This window comes from Cnephaeus nilssonii, assembly GCF_951640355.1.
Source record: "Cnephaeus nilssonii genome assembly, chromosome: 6".
Lineage (NCBI taxonomy): Eukaryota > Metazoa > Chordata > Mammalia > Chiroptera > Vespertilionidae > Cnephaeus > Cnephaeus nilssonii.
This window is the reverse complement of record NC_137077.1, coordinates 7,994,455-8,000,835: the sequence shown is the minus strand read 5'-3', so window position 1 is coordinate 8,000,835 and position 6,381 is coordinate 7,994,455. Positions and strand designations below refer to the sequence as shown.

The window sequence follows — 6,381 nt, the reverse complement described above, 5'->3', positions numbered from 1 at the left end:
CCTGGTACCAAGGAGTTCTCAGTCTAGGGAAGAAAGGATAAACAAATAAAAAGACAATTACAATGCATCATGATAAGGAGGTCATCTGACACAGTGATCAAGAACATGAACTCTGGTGTCAGACAGACATGGGTTTGAGTCTGAGTTGGCCATATATTTGACTTTGGACAAGATCCTTAGCATCTCTAAGGCCCAGTTTCTTCATTTGTTTGACAAGCACTGATAGTTCCCAACCCAATATCCATCTTATTCCTTACTAACAGAACCCCAATTTTGTTCAGGGTAGAAACCTTCCTAGCTTTAAAATAGGGGAAAAATCCTCAGGCTCCCTGACAGCTGAGAGTGGCCACATAACATTGTTTTGGCTAGCAAGATGTAGGTGGGGGATAGCATCACTTCCCAATAATAAGTCAAAAGGAAAAGGCTCTTTGCCCTTCATCCTTTGCCCTTTGCCCTTTATCCTTCCTCCTGCCTGGAACACAGATTGGAAAAACAGCAGACATCTTGTCTCCATAGTAACAAAAGCTACCTGCTAAGAGTGGTATTGTGGAGCCACCATACCAGCCTTAGCCTCTCTACCTCGAATTTATTGTTATTTGAGCAAAACAAGTTCCATTTCATTAAGCCACCTTGGACAGGTTTCCACATGCAGCCAAACTCAACTCGCAGCTGATACAATCTGTAAACCGAGGACAATAACAGTATCTGCCCCTGGGGTTTTTTTGAGCGTTAAATATTGCATGTACAGCACTTAGCATGACACCTGGCCCACAGACACACTCAACCATGGTAACTTAGTCCTTTTTACTACTATTGTCCTTATTGATGTGATTAGTATCCGTGCCAAAAGCTACAGGAGCAAATAGGAAGATGTCACTCCCCCAGCCTGGGGAAGACAGGACAAGCCTCACTGAGAAGGTTATGTTTGACCTGCTTCTTTAAAAATGAGGAGGATGCCCCGGCTGGTTTGGCTCAGAGGATAGAGCGTTGGCTTGCGGACTGAAAGGGTCCCAGGTTCGATTCTGGTCAAGGGCATGTACCTTGGTTGCGGGCACTTCCCCAGTAGGGGGTGTGCAGGAGGCAGCTGATCTATGTTTCTCTCTCATCGATGTTTCTAACTCTCTATTCCTCTTCCTTCATCTCTGTAAAAAATCAATAAAATATATATATTTTTTAAATGAGGAGGATGCCCTGGCTGGTTTGGCTCAGTGGATAGAGCCTTGGCCTTTGAACTGAAGGGTTCTGGGTTTGATTCCAGTCAATGGCACATGCCCAGGTTGCAGGCTGGATCTCCAGTGCGGGGTGTGCAGGAGGCAGCCGATCAATGGTTCTCTCTCATCATTGATGCTTCTATCTCTCTCTCCCTCTCCCTCTCCCTTCCTCTCTAGAATATATATATTTTTTTTAAAAAAAGAAAAGAAATGAGGAGGAGTTTCCCAGGATATGGCTTGTGAGCAAATTCTTGTGTGCCTGCAAGGGCTTAGGAGGAGCTCAGCGACGTTCACCACGAGAAAACTAGGATGTGATGCCGCACTGGCCTTGGGGTAAGAGCACTGGGAGTGGAGTCAGGACCAGCTGTGGTCCTCAAACTAAGCCCCAGACAGACAGAGGTAAGTGGGTGTCCGAGCACCTAGCCACAGGGCTATGTGGGCCCACAGGAAATGGCACACCTTATGAAAGATCTATCCAAACACCATTTCTTGTTAATCCAATACTCTGGGAACCTGACAGCCATCAGACAACCTGGTGGTGTCCGTCTATAAACTTTGGGAGCATGAGCGCTTCCTTAATTCCTTCCTTGATTTTTGTGTCCCTAGCACCAACCACAGAGCTTGACACCAAATATGTGGCTATTCCAACAATCCTAAAAATATTCAAAAGCACAGCCTGAGCCCTCAACCCTCCCCCCCCCCCTTCTCCCCGCCCCGGAAAAACAGAGAATGCCCCAGAACAGATGAGCTGAGCATGCTGTCTTAGCCACGCACTCCTCTAAATCAGACAGAGTGCTCAAGACCACAGTGCTTCCCCCAAATTTATCATCTCTCTAATGAGAGAGAGAAGGGTAGGTATAAATAGAAGACAGCATTTTCCACTCCAAAGCTTTCTTTTTCCAAAAGAAGGAAGGCAGGATACCCTTGATAATTCATGGGCCAGAGGACGGGGCAGCCACATTCCTGGCTGGCTGGTGCAGGGGCCGATACAAAGCCCAATGAGAAACTGGGTTCAGCAGGAGAGGAGCGTGCGGGGGTCCGAGCCTCGTTAGTACCACAGAACCAGCCTTTCCACGCGAGCCCCGCCATTGACTTTGACCTCCCTTCCCTACCCCCCTCGGCTCACGGCATTATTGAACCTGGGATTTTCCTATGGGCCAGAACCGTGCCAACCCCTTTGCCCTTCACATAATGTGTTTGTCTGGTTTCTATTTCTGTCGTTTGATGAAGGATGATAGCAGGGTATTGAGTTGTTGTTGTTCATTTAGCGCCGTCGCCGCCCTCACCCTGTCCCCTACCCCACCCTGCTCTCGAGTCGGATTTTCATTGTCTGCTAGGTGCCTCCTCCTAGGTTTTTATTGCTCCCTTACAGAGTGGGGGAAGGCATTTTACTTTCGTTCCCAGGCCCTGGTATACAGAAGCTCACGTGTCCATCTTTTTTTTGCAAAGAATGACGATGTTTTGAAATTGGAAGTGACCTTGGAGGGAAAGGGCAGGTTCAGATGTTCGCCGAGCCCCTAATATGAACCAGGCCCTGAACCAGGTGCTTTTTTTCTTTTTTTTTTGCACGTATTCCGCACAGCACGTCCGCGAGGTAGGCAGTGTTACATCTCATTTTACAGATGAGAAAACTGAACTCCAGAGAGGTGAAAGGACAGGCTCAAGGTCACACGGAATGACTACTGACGAAGGAACTCTGGTCCCCTACTCCAAGTCCACTGCCCCTGCCACGCCCTACCAGCTTTGTGGACATTTTAGGGTGTTTTCCTGTGGGTGGGTACAAATTCCCTGAAAAAGAGGGAACAGACAAGTGTAACTTCTTGTTCTCTGGAACAATTGAACTGCCGCGATCCTGCATTCCATCTGGGCACAAGCTCCTGGACCTTCGTGGCACCAAGGCTTTGGTCTTCTTTACCCCTGCCCGCACCTGCTCAGGTGTCTTCCTCTGGGTCCCCGTCCGGCTGTCCGATGGGTCCCGGCTGGCCTCCACAAGCTGGCCTCGGCTCCTTAGTCAGTGGCTCTCCCAGAGCACAGCGGGCAGGGCCACTCCGGAAAAGGCTCCGTCTGCAGCTTCACAACTCCCTCAGGCTGTGGGAACCCCCGGCTGCTCCCACTGCTCCGAGGGCTTGGGAATCTCTGAGAGGCTGTCTCTGGGCCCTGCTGTGTAGACACACTAAGGAGGCATCCCTATTCCTCAAACCCGTGTGCCCCCCAAGACCTCCAAGGGGAGGTGGGCACAGATGGCTTCTCCTTCCAGATGCCACACCCTCCAGCTCTGCCCCCCTCCCTCCTCTGCCAGACTCCATGGAGAAGGAGGCAGGGATCCTCCAGAGCCTCCACAAGGCTCCAGCTCTGTTCTCTCCTCTCTCTCTCTCTCTCTCTCTCTCTCTCTCTCTCTCTCTCTCTCTCTCTCCAGCCCTCATCAGAGTGTGTGTGTGTGTGGGGGGGGGGGGGGGGTAGCAGGAGGAGGGTGATACTGACTCTGACAAAAATCTCTAGATTTTGTAGGGCGTGGATATAATGGCCAGAGTCATGCAGCCTGAGGGTTGAGACTTTGGTAGTTAAAAACACCAGGCTTTAAAAAAAAAAAAAAAAAACCACACACAAACAAACAAAAAAAACAAGACCAGACTTTAGCTCAGGGGTTAGAGTGTCACCTCAGTTGTGAGCTCAGTCCCCAGCTCCTGTCCAGGCACGTGCGTGGGAGGCGACCAATTGAGGTGTCTCTCTCACACTGGTATTTCCCTTTCTGTGTCTCTCCTCTCCCTTCCACTCTCTCTAAAAAAATAATAAATGAAAAAAAAATATCCTCGGGTGAGGATTAACAACAACAACAAAAAGAGTCCAGGCTTTTGAAACACAGAGACTTTCCCCTCAAGCCATATGTTTCAAAGTCTATTTGGTAATTCGAAACTCAAGCCCACTTTCTTTCTTTGCATTTTCACAGTAACAGCTTTAATTCTGAAAGGGAGGGAGGGTGGGATAGTGGAAGATACCTGGGGGTGGGGGGAGAGAAAGAACATAAGTTAATATTTCTGTGGCAACATATGGACGTAGACAATGGAGTGGTGAAGGCCTGGGAGGGGCGGGTGTGGGGTGGAAGGGGTCAATGGGGAAAAAAACACACACACACAAGGGGACATCTGTAATACTTTCAACAATAAAGAAAAAGGAGCCCTAGCCCGTTTGGCTCAGAGGATAGAGCGTCAGCCTGTGGAGTGAAGGGTTCCGGGTTCCATTCTGGTCTAGGGCACATGCCCAGGTTGTAGATTCAATCCCTAGTAGGGGGGTGTCCAGGAGGCAGCCGATCAATGATTCTCTCTCATCATTGATGTTTCTATCTCTCTCTCCCTCTCCCTTCCTCTCTGAAATCAATGAAAAAAAAATAGTTTTTTTTAAAGAAAATCTCTGCACCATTTCTTCCTACTGAGAACACCAGGAGATATTTCTCAGCCTCCTTGGCAAGCAGTTAGAATGGGGACGTGTGTCAACTTTCTGGCCGATGGGATATGGGTAAAACTGATAGAGATCACTATGGGCCCGGCCCCTAAAACACCCCTGCCAAGATTCTAGCCCTCCCGTGCCGCCGCCACAGCAGCTGGGAGACCATGAGCTAAAGACAGTAACATCACAAGAGGAAAGGAACCCGGATGCCTGTGTCATCCATTGGAGGAGAGCTATAGAAGCTGCATAAAAAGCTACCCCCAGCCCCCCTCTCGTCCCCACAACAGACTATGATGTGATCAGGAAATGAAACTTAATTGTGTTAAGCCATTGAGGTTTAGGGGTGTGTGTGTGTGTGTGTGTGCGCGCGTGTCTGCAGTTTATATTACTTACTCTGATAAAATACTTAAATGTTGTTCTACCTCACAATCAATGCACAAAAGATCAGAGATTGGGAATCAGAAGCTTGACCATTTAGATTAAAATTTATAAAATTGAAGGTGTATAAAATGATACCAATTCTAAGAAAATACTAAGTATTATCTTTGGACAATATTCAAAGCTTGATGTTGAAGGAGAGTGATGGGGGAGAAGAGCAAGAATGGTAAGTCAAACCCCTTTCTTCAGCCAGCCTGGCATAACACCTGGCATGTTGAGATGCTTAATAAGTAATGACTGACTGAATGAAAACCCATCAATCTATCAACTCTGATCAAACCCAGGACATTTGCTTTTTTTTTTTCTTAATTCTACTTTCAAATATTAGTTATACGTAATCCCCTTTAATCTACACCCACTTTACAGCCTTGCATACAGGCATTATAATGACTACTTTCAATAACTTTTTAAAGATTTCAAATGTATTTTAATTTTTAATTATGCTATATTTAAATGAGCAGCAGAGTGCTTAAGTGACCAGTTGATTTTGAAATAATTCTGTATTACAGCAACTGTGATGGCTACTCATCATTCTACTCTTTTATGGTGCCTCTGCCAACAGGGGCAGGCTCCATTCTATTTTGATCTGTGTGGTTGTAAATATCCATGGGATAACACAGAAAGTGGTTCCCCTGGCTAGGACAGCATTACCATATTTGTCATGAAAATCTGGGAGTGTTTTCTCTAGCTCTGTCTTGTCCTAATTTGCTGAATGCTTTGAATCTTGAGGCTCCTTAATATATTTCTAGCCAAGGGAAACATCATGAAGGTGTTATAAAATTGCAATTGATTGCAGTTGCTGGACTATTTCCTTTCCATTCCTGGTGAGAGCCCTATTCCTGGCGTGCAGACTACTGCCTTCTCACTGTGTCAGAGAGAGAAGGAGAGAGGAAGAGAAGAGAAGGGAAGGGAAGGGAAGGGAAGGGAAGGGAAGGGAAGGGAAGGGAAGGGAAGGGAAGGGAAGGGAAGGGAAGGAGGAAGGGAAGGGAAGGGGAGAGGGGAGGGAAGGGAAGGAGGAAGGGAAGGGAAGGGGAGAGGGGAGGGAAAGGGGGAGGGAAGGGAAGGGAAGGGTGAAGGGAAGGGAAAAGGAGAGGGGAGGGAAAGGGGAAGGGAAGGGAAGGGAAGGGAAGGGAAGGGTGAAGGGAAGGGAAAAGGAGAGGGGAGGGGAGGGGAGGGAAAGGGGGAGGGGAGGGAGGAGAGGGGAGGGAAGGGAAGGGAAGGGAAGAGGGGAGGGGGGAGGGGAGACCTCTCAGGACAATTAGTTTAGGTTTTATGGGGAGGAGCAAAG

At 48.0% G+C, this 6,381-nt stretch overlaps 1 pseudogene across 1 annotated transcript; it reads right to left on the bottom strand.

Moving 5' to 3' along the window:
• Window positions 1-5,626: 5,626 nt before the first annotated feature.
• On the bottom strand, window positions 5,627-5,858 carry LOC307100868 (cytochrome c oxidase subunit 7B2, mitochondrial-like; annotated as a pseudogene). Its single transcript has one exon. The product of its transcript is annotated as a cytochrome c oxidase subunit 7B2, mitochondrial-like (transcript).
• Window positions 5,859-6,381: the final 523 nt, after the last annotated feature.